The following is a 13,191-nucleotide window of genomic DNA, read 5'->3' on the forward strand; positions in this document are numbered from 1 at the left end:
AAAAAGTACATGGAAGCAAAGGAAAATGGAAACTTGACTGTCCAAAACCTTTGAGATGCAGGAAAGGCAGTCCTAAGAGGGAAGTATATTGCAATACAGGCCTACCTCAAGAAACAAGAGTGGTCTCCTCCTCTCTCTCTAAAAAAAAAAAAAAAGAAAGAAAAGAAAGAAAGAAAGAAAGAAAGAAAGAAAGAAAGAAAGAAAAGAAAAGAAAAGAAAAGAAAAACAGGGACACTTGGTTGGCTCAGTTGGTTGAGTGTTCAACTCTTGATTTAGGCTCAGGTCATGATCTCATGGTTGTGAACTCAAGCCCTGTATCAGGCTCCATGCTGAGCGTGGAGGCTGCTTGAGATTCTCTCTCTCCTTCTCCTTTTGACCCTCACTGCTCTTGTGCTCTCTCTCTCAAAAAACAAAACAAAACAAAACAAAGAAAACAACAAACAAAATCAAGAAAAGTCTTAAATACACAACATAATCTTACACCTAAAGGAACTAGAAGAGGAATAGCAAATAAAGCCTAAAGCTAGCAAGAAAAGAGAAATAATAAAGACTAGAGCAGAAATAAGTGATATAGAAGCAGCAGCAACAACAACAGCAACAAAACCAGTAGAACAGATCAATGAGACTAAGAGCTCGTTCTTTGAAAGAGTTAATAAAATTGATAACCCCCTAGCTGGACTAAACAAGAAGAAAAAAGAAAGGGCCCAAATAAATAAACTCAGACATGAATGAGAGACATCACAACCAACTCCAAGGAAATACAAACAATTATAAGAGAATATTATGAAAAATTGTATGCCAACAATCTGGGCAATCAGGAAGAAATGGACAAATTTCTAGAAACCTATAAACTGACAAAACTGAAACAGGAAGAAATAGAAAATTTGAACAGACCCATAGCCAGCAAAGAAATTGAAATAGTAATAAAAAATCTAACAAACAAAAGTCCAGGGCCAGATGGCTTCCCAGGGGAATTCTACCAGACATTTAAAGAAGAGTTAATATCTATTCTTCTCAAACTGTTCTAAAAAATAGAAATAGAGCGAAAATTTCCAAACTCATTCCATGAGGCCAGCATCACCTTGATTCCAAAACCAGACAAAAATACCACTAAAAAGGAGAATTATAGGCCAATATCCCTAATGAACATGGATGCAAAAATTCTCAACAAGATACTAGCAAATAAAATTCAACAGTACATTAAAAGAATTATTCATGATGATCAAGTGGGATTGATTCCTGGGCTGTAGGGCTTGTTCAATACTCACAAATCAATCAACTTGATGCACCACATTAATAAAAGAAAGGGCAAGAACGATATGATTCTCTCAATGGATGCCGAAAAAGCATTTGACAAAATATAGCATCCTTTCTTAATAAAAAACCTCAAGAAAGTAGGGATAGATGGAACATACCTTAACATCATAAAGGTCATGTACAAAAGACCCACAGTTAACACCATCCTCAATGGGGAAAACATAGGCAGCGACATGCAGAAGAATGAAACTGGACCAGTTTCTTACATCATACACAAAAATAAACTCAAAATGGATGAAAGACCTAAATGTGAGACAGGAAACCATCAAAATCCTAGAGGAGAACATAGGCAGCAAACTCTTTGATCTCAGCCACAGCAACTTCTTATTAGGCATGTCACTGGAGGCAAGGGAAACAAAAGCAAACATGAACTGTTGGGACTTCATCAAGATAAAAAGTTTCTGCACAGCAAAGAAAACAATCAATAAAAGTAAAAGGCTGCCTATGGAATGGGAGAAGATATTTGCAAATGATTTATCTGATAAAGGGTTAGTATTCAAAATCTATAAAGAATTTGTCAAACTCACCCCCCAAAACAAATAATCCAGTGAAGAAGGAAGAGACACTTTTCCAAAGAAGATATCCAGATGACTACAGACACATGGAAAAATGCTAAACATCACTCATCATCAGGAAAATACAAATCAAAACTATGAGATACCACTTCACACCTGTCAGAAGGGCTAATTTTAACCCTACACAAGAAACAATAGGTGTTGGTGAGGATGTGGAGAAAGGGGAACACTTTTGCACTGTTGGTGAGAATGCAAACTGGTGCAGCCACTCTGGAAAACAGTATGAATTTTCCTCAAAAAGTTAAAAATAGCAGTACCCTACAATCTAGCAATTGTACTACTAGGTATTTACCCAAAGGATACAAAAAAAGATATTCAAAGAGATACATTCACCCCGATGTTTATAGCAGCATTATCAACAGTAGCCAAACTATGGGAAGAGCCCAAATGGCCATCAGTTGATGAATGGATAAAGAAAATGTGATATCTATATCTATCTATATTAACATGTATATCTATCTATATATATGAAGGACTATTATTAAGCCATCAAAAAGAATGAAATATTACCATTTGTAATGACGTGGATGGAGCTAGAGTGTATTACGCTAAGCAAAATAAGTCAGTCAGAGAAACACAAATACCATAGATTTCACTCTTTTGGAATTTAAGAAACAAAACAGAGAAACATATGGGAAGAGGGAGAAAAAGAGTAGAAGGAAACAAACCATAAGAGACTTTTAACAACAGAGAACAAACTGAGGATTGATGGAGGAAAATGGGTAATGGGTACTAAGGAGGGCACCTGTCGTGCTGAGCACTAGGTGTTTTATGTAAGTGGTGAATCAGTAAATTCTATTCCTGAAAACAAATTATGCTATACATTAACTTACTAGATTTAAGTAAAAATTTAAAGAAAAAAAATTGGTGGATCAAGAATGGAGGGAGGGAAGAGAGAAAGCAGCAAATAAATGGGAAAATGTTAAGAAAAAAGAAATGTAGAAAGGACAAAAGCAGTAAAAATAAGTGTATCTACTTTTTTAATGTTTATTTTTGAGAGAGAGAAAGAGAGTGAGCAGGGAAGGGTCCGAGAGAGAGGGAGACACGGAATCCAAAGTAGGCTCCAGCCTCTGAGTTGTCCCAGTACATAGCCTGACACGGTGCTTGAACCCATGAACCATGAGATCATGACCTGAGCTGAAGTCAGAGGCTTAACCGACTGAGCCACCCAAGCACCCCTAAAAATGAATATATCTGTAAAAATCAGTCAAAGGACTCACAAAATAAAAGGATGTAAAGTATGATACCATATACTTAAAATGTGGGCAGAAGAGGAGTAAAGAATGGGTTTGAACTTTAAGTGACCATCAACTTAATATAGACTGCTCTATGCAGAAGATGTTATATATAAACCTAATTTTAAGCACAACTCAAAGCCCAGTCATAGACATTTCTAAAATAAAGAGTAATAAATCCCAGTATACACTAAAAAAAGCCAGCAAACTGTGAGAGAAGAGAATGAGTGAAGAAAGGAACAGAGAATAACTACAAAAACAATCATAAAGTAAGTAGCAAAATGGCAATAAATACATACCTATAACTAATTACTTTGAATGTAAATGGGCTAAATGTCCCTATCAAAAGACATAGGGTGACAGAATGGATAAAAAAGCAAGACCCATCTATATGCTGCCTACAAGAGACTCATTTCAGACCTAAAGACACATGCAGATTGAAAGTGAAGTAATGGAGAAACATTTATCATGCAAGTGGATGTCAAAAGAAAGCCTAGGTAGCGATACTTATATGAAACAAAATAGACTTAAAAAATTTTTTTTAATGTTTATTTCTTTTTGAGAGAGAGAGCGAGTGGGGGAGGAGCAGAGAGAGAGGGAGACACAGAATCTGAAACAGGTTCCAGGCTCTGAGCTGTCAGCACAGAGCCCAACACAGGGCTTGAACTTGCGGGCTGTGAGATCATGACCTGAGCCAAAGTCGGATGCTTAACTGACGAGCCTCCCAGGGCCCCCTAGACAAAATAGACTTTTAAACAAAAACTGTAACAAAAGATGAAGATACCATACAATCATAAAGAGAATGATCTAACAAGGAGATATAATCATTGTAAATACTCATGCAACCATCATGGAAGCACCCAAATACATAAAGCTAATAACATAGAGGAAGTAATTGATAGTGATACAATAATAGTAGGGGATGTAACACACCTCTTACATCAATGGATAGATCGTCTAAACAGAAAACCAACAAGGAAACATTTGGCTTTGAATGACACATCGGACTAGATGGATCTGACAGATATGTTTGGAACATTCTATCCTTAAAAAGAAGAGTACACATTCTTTTCAAGTGCACATGGAAAAATCTCCAGGATAGATCACATATTAGGCCCCAAAATAAGTCTCAATATTAAAAAATATTGAAGTTATACCATGCATCTTTTCTGACCACAATGCTATGAAACTACAAATGAACCACAAGGAAAGATCTGGAAAGAGCATAAATACATGGACCTTAAATAACATGCTACTAAACAATGAATAGCTCAACCTAGAAGTCAAAGAGGAAATCAAAAAACACATAGAGACAAAAATGAAAACACAATGATCTAAAATGTTTGAGATGCAACAAAAGGTTCTAAGAGGCAAGTTTCTAGTAATATAGGTCTACTTCCAGAAGAAAGAAAAATCTCAAATAAACATCCAAATCTTACATCTAAAGGAGATAGAGAAAAATGAACAAATCCCCAAACTAGTAGAAGGAAAGAAATAATAAAGATTACAGAAGAAATAAATTAAATAGAAACTAATAAAACAATGGAACAGATCAATGAAAGCAGGAGTTGGTTCTTTGAAAAGTTCAACAACATTGATAAATCTTTAGCCAGATTCATAAAAAAAAATAGAGGACTCCAATAAACAAAACAGAAATAAAAGAGAAGAAATAACAACTAACACTACAGAAATACAAAGGCTTATGAGAGAGTTTTAAGAAAAATTATATGCTAAAAAATTGGATAACCTAGAAGACATGGATAAATTCCTGGAAATATATAACTTGCCAAAACTGAATAAGGAAGAAGTAGAAAATTTTAAGTCACCCATTACCAGCAATGGAATTGTATCAGCAATTAAAAAACTCCTATTAAACCAAAGTCCAGGGCCATATGGCTTTACAGCTAGAGAATTCTGGTGAATTCTACCAGACCTTTAAAGAAGAACTAATACCTAGTTTCCTTAAACTATTCCAAAAAAATATAAGAGGAAGGAAAGCTTCCAAATTCATTCGATGAGGCCAACATTACCAGAATACCAAAACCAGATAAAGACTCTACAAAAAAAGAGTACTACTGGCCAAAATCTCCGATGGACATAGATGCAAAAATCTTCAACAAAATATTAGCAAACTGAATCCAACAACACGTTTAAAAAATCATTCATCATGATCAAGTGGGATTTAGTTCCAAAATGCAAGCGTGGTTCAATATTTGCAAATTAATCAATATGATACATCACATCAGGAAGAGAAAGGATAAAAACCACATAATCATTTCAAGATTCAGAAAATGTATTTGACAAAGTATAATATTCATTATCACAAAAAACCCTCAACAAAGTAGGTTTAGGGCTAACATACCTCAACATAACAAAAGCCATATATAAAAAACTCACAGTGAACATCATACTCAATAGTGAAAAACTGAGAGCTTTTCCCCTAAGGTCAGGAACAAGACAAGAATGTCCAATCTCACTACTTTTATTCAACGTGGTACTGAGATCCCTAGCCACAGCAAGTTGTACTTCAGACAAGAAAAAGAAATAAAAGGCATCCTAATTGGTAAAGAAGAATAAAACTTTCACTATTTGCAAATGACATGATACTATACATCAAAAATCCTAAAAATTCCACCAAAACATTACTAGAACTAATAGATGAATTCAATAAAGTCTCAGGACACAAAATCAATGTACAGAAATCCATTACATTTCTATACAGTAATAATGAAATAGCAGAGAGGAAAATAAGAAAACAATTCCATTTACAATTGCACCAAAAAGAATAAAATACATAGGAATAAACTTAACCACAGTGAAAGGCCTGTACTTTGAAAAGTATACAACATTGATGAAGAAAATTGAAGATAACCAAAACAAATGGAAAGATATTATATGCTCATGGATTGGAAGAACAAATATTGTTAAAATGTCCATACTACTCAATGCAATCTACAGATTTAATGCAATCCCTATCAAAATACCAGCAGTATTATTTTGCAGAACTAGAATAAATAATCCTAAAATTGGTATGGAACCACAAAAGACCCCAAATAGCCAAAGCAATGTTGGAAAAGAACAAAACTGGAGGGATTGCAATCCCAGATTTCAAATTATATTGTTAGAGTAGGCAGTTAGATAGACATGAGCAGGTGGGGAAAAAGGACCACCCAGTCTCCAACCAGAGACTGCCCCATCTCCCTTAGACAAACACCTTTTCTGATTTGGCACCAACTGATAAACAGAAGATATGGGTTACAGGGACTTCCCCAACTTTGGAGCATGAACACTTAAGAAAGACCTTGTTCGCTAGTAACTCCAAAGCTTTATAATATTTGCATTGCGGTTTGGGTGCCCCCAGTGAGTTGTGCTTAGGCCATCATGGGGAGATGACTAACACAAATTTGTGTAAGAGGTTTGAAGGGAGGGAACCAAAGTGGGTCCAAGTGTGGAGTGACAATAACAAGATGGGCGGGAGGAGACCAAATAAATCCCCATAAAAGAACACAATGAAAAACAGCATGTGGCCACCCATCCTCAGGTCAGCCCACTCCTCTGTTGCTGCAGTGTACTGTTGCTTTTTGCTAAATAAAAACTTTGCCACTTTAGCTCTTTATCAGGTCTCTTGACTGAATCCTTTCCTTCAAGTAGAAAGAACTGAGGAATTCCAGTAGCGGGTAACAGTACTGCAAAGCTGTAGTAATCACAACAGTATGGTACTGGTACAAAACTAGACACATAGATCAATAGAACAGAATAAAGAGCCCAGAAATAAACCCATGATTATATGGTTAATTAATCTTTGATAGAGGAAGCAAGAATATGCAATGGGAAAATAGTCTAACAAATAGTGTTGGGATAACTGGACAGCTACATGCAAAAGAATGAAACAGAACCACTTTCTTACACCATACAAAAAAATAAACTGAAAATGGATAAGGGCCTAAATGTGAGACCTGAAACCATAAAATCCTAGGAGAGTGTAGAGGTAGTAATTTCTTTGACATTGGCAATAGCAATATATTTCTAGATATGTCTCCTGACACAAGGGAAATAAAAGCAAAAATAAACTATTGGGATTACATCAAAATAAAAACCTCTGCACAGCAAAGGAAATAAACAAAACTAAAAGAAAACCTACTGAATGGGAGAAGATATTTGCAAATGACATATCTGATAAGTGGTTAGTATCCAAAATCTATAAAGAACTTATCAAACTCAACACCCAAAAAACAAATAATGCAGTGAAGAAATGGGCAGAAGACATGAAAAGATACTTTTCCAAAAATATACAAATGGCCAACAGACACTTCAACAGTTCTGTACATTACTGAGTATTGGAATATTATTCAGCCATAAAAAATAAAATATTGCCATTTGCAATGACATGGGTGGATATAGATAGTATAATGCTAAGTGAAATAAGTTAGTCAGAAAAAGACAAATACCATATGATTTCATTCATATGTGGAACTTAAGAAACAGAACAAATAAATAAAGAAAAAAAAAGAGACAAACAAGAAAACAGACTCATAACTATTGAGAACAAACTGATGATTACCAGAGGAGAGGTGAGTGGAGGATAGCTGAAATAGAAGAAGGGGATTAAGAGTACACTTATCTTGATGAGCACTGAGTAATGTACAGAACTGCTGAATCACCATATTGTACACCTGAAATCATTATAACACTGTATGTTAACTCTACTGGATTTAAAAAAAAGAAAGATTGGCAAAGTGGATTAACAACAAACATGATCTAACAGTAAACTGTTTTACAAGAAACTCACTTCAAATACAAGTTCATGGGTAGATTAGAAGTAAAAGGAAAAAATTGTTAATTTAAACAAGAAGGGTTCTAGCAATATCAGATAAAGTAGACTTCAGGGTAAAGAATATTACTGGAGACAAAGAGGGACATTACATAATGATAAGAGGATCAATTCACCAGGAAGACATAATAAACCCAAATGTGTACACACCAACAACATAGCCTCAAAATACACAAAACAAATCCCACAGAGCTGAAAGGAGAAACAGAAATTCACAATAGTTGGTGTCTTCCAATAGTCATTGTCAGCAATTGATAGAACCAATAGTAATAAATTTTTAAAAATTGTATTCATTTTTTCCCCCATGCAAAATATATTGTATAATATGAAAACAAATAACCAGTGTGTTTGTTAGAAATGTTGTTAGAGCACTCCTTCCTTTGGTAAATCTTTATTGAGCCAGTGTGAAGTGCCTAAGCTTACTGAATACATGCTTGAGTGTGGTCAAGAGTTTAAAGTCATACCCTGTGTCTGCAGTACAGCTGCCTTGCATTCCTACAGGTGCTGGGGCCATTCTTGCTCTCAGAGACCATGCAGAAGATACCTGTGTGTGGGAAGCACTGCTTGACAGCCTCAGTGGTGCATGGAGCCGACCAGCAAAACCAACTGCCATGACTCCCAGACCCCCTGAAATCCTTGGGGGCCATAGATACTTCATAGCTTGCCCAGGATTGTTGCTGTCCAAACAAACAAACAAACAAACAAACAAACAAACAAACAAACAAACACATGTGGTACTAGAAATCCCAGAAGCTTCTGATCCTCAAGATCCTTTTCTAGGACTGTTCCAGAAAATCACTCAAGGTTTGCAGCCTGACTTATGCAGCCATGGGTTTTATAGGAGGCCCACAAGACATACATGGTCTGCCAATTTGAAGACACCAACCTTTTTATTTAAAGCAGGAATTCTCTCTATGTTATCCATCGTACAGTCTTCTTTCTGGATTACACTTCCACAGCAATAAGCACTTCACGTCACTTCACCAGAAACATGCCATTCCTAGGTAGATACTCATCCTTCTCTGGATGATTACTGGCATCCCTCTTAAAAGGTGGCTGCCAGGCCTGAACACAATATTCTAGACGTGACATCATGAAATTAACATCACTGTCTTCTTTGTTCTACCCTTAAATTCCATTATGCAATCTTCTGGGGTACCCAAATCATGTTCTTAGTCATTTCAAAATTATTGGTACCAAAAATTAATTTTAGGGGTACTATTAAACCACTTTTCCCTCATCCTATAATTGTTATATATACACACATTCTTAAATTTTAACATATACCAACATTTAATCTCAATGTAGAACTTTTTGCACAATGAATTTCATTCTACTGGATTCAGTCTTTCTAGGGTTTAGAAATCCTTTTTTTTTTCTCTTTATTCTTTTCAATCTTGATTCTTTTATTTAGAGTATACAGTCTCTATCATGGGCATATATCTTTTTTGCCTACTGAGTGATGATGCCCTGGTTTTCCTGTAGAAGCACTGCTTTTCCAAAAGCAATCCATTTGGTTTAGTTGGGTGGACCACCTTCCAAATCCTGTTGAAGGCATGTGACCCAGGCAGGGCCTAGTGACACCAGCCCTGCCCACAACTGGGAAAAACACTTTCCTCCAAAGAGAATCAGAGTGATAGCCTGACTGGGGTGTGTCCAATGTGGAGGTAGAAGATCCCGCACATGGTGGGAAACAGTGGGGTGCTTGTGACATTTGTTGAGCCCTGGATCCAGGCATGTCTGCAGCCAAGAAGTCCTCTTCTTGTGTAAGCAAGTTTAAAACTGATTTCTGTTTGTGGTGCCTGGGTGGCTCACTTGGTTAGTTGTCAGGCTTTGGCTCAGGTCATGATCTCATGGTTCATGAGTTCTAGCCCCCATTGTGCTCTGTGCTGACAGCTCAGTCTTGAGCCTGCTTTGGATTCTGTGTCTCCCTTGCTCTCTGTCCCTTCCCCACTCATGCTCTGTCTCTCTCTCTGTCTCTCAAAAATAAATAAACATTAAAAAATAAAAAAAAATGATTTCTGTCACTTCAGCCAAGAATCTTGTTTAATAGACCATCCCTGAAAATTGTGTCACTTGGACAATCATATTCTCATAGGAGGTGCTGGTGGCTCAGATTTGTTTTGGAGCTGCATTTCCATAGGAAACATAGTTTTTATTTGTATTTTACGTGTGTTTAGGGTGGTTTAGTGGGGTAGGATGGGTGTGTGTGTGTGTGTGTGTGTGTGTGTGTGTGTGTAAGAAATTCTGTCAAGTGTCTTATCAGGGCTGCCACTGTGTTTGTTTAAATATCTGATAAAGGTCAATGAGGGAGATCAGGTCGAGGATAAAGCCTGGCTTTTTGCCACCAGAAACCAAGTGAAAATTGACAGTAACTAACACTATTTGGGTACCATGGTTTAGTTTTTTTTAAATCCAGGTCATATTGCTGGTGTGAATGTAAAATGATAGCTGCTGTGGAAAACAGCTTGGCAGGCAGTTCCTTAAAAAGTTAAATACAGGATTACCATTTGATCCCACAATTCCACTCAGATACTTGTATAACAATGTTCATAGCAGCATTCTTCAGTAGCCAACAGGTGGACACAATCCCAATGTCTATCAACACCTGAATGGATAAAATATGGTATATACATCCAACAGAATTTTGTTCAGTCTTTAAGAGTAATAAAATTGTGATACATGTGAAATATGGATGAACCTTGAAAACACCATGCTAAGTGAAATAAACCAGACACAAAAGGATAAATATTGTATGATTTAACTTATATGAGGTACTTAGAATAGGCACACTTACGGAGACAGAAAGTAGTAGAGATTACCAGGGGCTGGGAGGAGGGGAGGATGGGGAGTTATTGTTTAATGGGTACAGAGCTCCTGATTGGGATGATAAGAAAGTTCTGGAAGCGAAAAGTGGTGATGTGTGTACAACATTGTGGATATACTTAATGCCACTGAATTGTACGTGGTTAAAATGATGAATTTTATATTATGCATATTTTATCACCAAAATGAAAAAATACAACCTGCAGACATTAGTGCTTCCTCTGATTTAGTATGCATATCATGGATGAGCAGTCAATATTTGTTTACAATATTTTTCTTTTTATGTAAAATTTACATGTAAGGAACTGCACGAATCTTTTTTTTTTTTTGAGAGAGAGAGAAAAAGTAGGGGGAGCACAAGTGGGGGAGGGGCAGAAAGAGAGGGAGATAGAGAATCTCAAGCAGGCACCACGCCCAGTACAGAACCTGACATAGGCTCAATTCCATGACTTTGAGATCACTACCTGAGCTGAAATTAATAGTTGGATGTTCAACCAACTGAACCACCCAGGCGCCCCTGAACTGCACAAATCTTTGAGTTTTAACAAATGCATACACCTATATAACCCAAATTCTTATTAAGATACAGAATATTATCATCACTTTGGAAGTTCCTTCATGACCTTCCCTGTGAAATGCTCTGATATAATTTTTTTTTTTTTATTTTTTTATTTTTTTATTTTTTTATTTTTTAATATATGAAATTTACTGTCAAATTGGTTTCCATACAACACCCAGTGCTCATCCCAAAAGGTGCCCTCCTCAATACCCATCACCCACCCTGTCCTCCCTCCCACCCTGCCCTCCCTCCCACCCCCCCCCATCAACCCTCAGTTTGTTCTCAGTTTTTTAACAGTCTCTAATGCTTTGGCTCTCTCCCACTCTAACCTCTTTTTTTTTTTTTTTTTTTTTTTTTTCCTTCCCCTCCCCCATGGGTTTCTGTTATGTTTCTCAGGATCCACATAAGAGTGAAACCATATGGTATCTGTCTTTCTCTGTATGGCTTATTTCACTTAGCATCACACTCTCCAGTTCCATCCATGTTGCTACAAAAGGCCATATTTCATTTTTTCTCATTGCCACGTAGTATTCCATTGTGTATATAAACCACAGTTTCTTTATCCATTCATCAGTTGATGGACATTTAGGCTCTTTCCATAATTTGGCTATTGTTGAGAGTGCCGCTATAAACATTGGGGTACAGGTGCCCCTATGCATCAGTACTCCTGTATCCCTTGGATAAATTCCTAGCAGTGCTATTGCTGGGTCATAGGGTAGGTCTATTTTTAATTTTCTGAGGAACCTCCACACTGCTTTCCAGAGCGGCTGCACCAATTTGCATTCCCACCAACAGTGCAAGAGGGTTCCCGTTTCTCCACATCCTCGCCAGCATCTATAGTCTCCTGATTTCTTCATTTTGGCCACTCTGACTGGCGTGAGGTGATATCTGAGTGTGGTTTTGATTTGTATTTCCCTGATAAGGAGCGACGTTGAACATCTTTTCATGTGCCTGTTGGCCATCCAGATGTCTTCTTTAGAGAAGTGTCTATTCATGTTTTCTGCCCATTTCTTCACTGGGTTATTTGTTTTTCGGGTGTGGAGTTTGATGAGCTCTTTATAGATTTTGGATACTAGCCCTTTGTCCGATGTGTCATTTGCAAATATCTTTTCCCATTCCGTTGGTTGCCTTTTAGTTTTGTTGGTTGTTTCCTTTGCTGTGCAGAAGCTTTTTATCTTCATAAGGTCCCAGTAATTCACTTTTGCTTTTAATTCCCTTGCCTTTGGGGATGTGCCGAGTAAGAGATTGCTACGGCTGAGGTCAGAGAGGTCTTTTCCTGCTTTCTCCTCTAAGGTTTTGATAGTTTCCTGTCTCACATTCAGGTCCTTTATCCATTTTGAGTTTATTATTGTGAATGGTGTGAGAAAGTGGTCTAGTTTCAACCTTCTGCATGTTGCTGTCCAGTTCTCCCAGCACCATTTGTTAAAGAGACTGTCTTTTTTCCATTGGATGTTCTTTCCTGCTTTGTCAAAGATGAGTTGGCCATACGTTTGTGGGTCTAGTTCTGGGGTTTCTATTCTATTCCATTGGTCTATGTGTCTGTTTTTATGCCAATACCATGCTGTCTTGATGATGACAGCTTTGTAGTAGAGGCTAAAGTCTGGGATTGTGATGCCTCCTGCTTTGGTCTTCTTCTTCAAAATGACTTTGGCTATTCGGGGCCTTTTGTGGTTCCATATGAATTTTAGGATTGCTTGTTCTAGTTTCGAGAAGAATGCTGGTGCAATTTTGATTGGGATTGCATTGAATGTGTAGATAGCTTTGGGTAGTATTGACATTTTGACAATATTTATTCTTCCAATCCATGAGCAGGGAATGTCTTTCCATTTCTTTATATCTTCTTCAATT

This window comes from Panthera leo, chromosome D4, assembly GCF_018350215.1.
Source record: "Panthera leo isolate Ple1 chromosome D4, P.leo_Ple1_pat1.1, whole genome shotgun sequence".
In the NCBI taxonomy this organism is placed as follows: Eukaryota; Metazoa; Chordata; class Mammalia; order Carnivora; family Felidae; genus Panthera; species Panthera leo.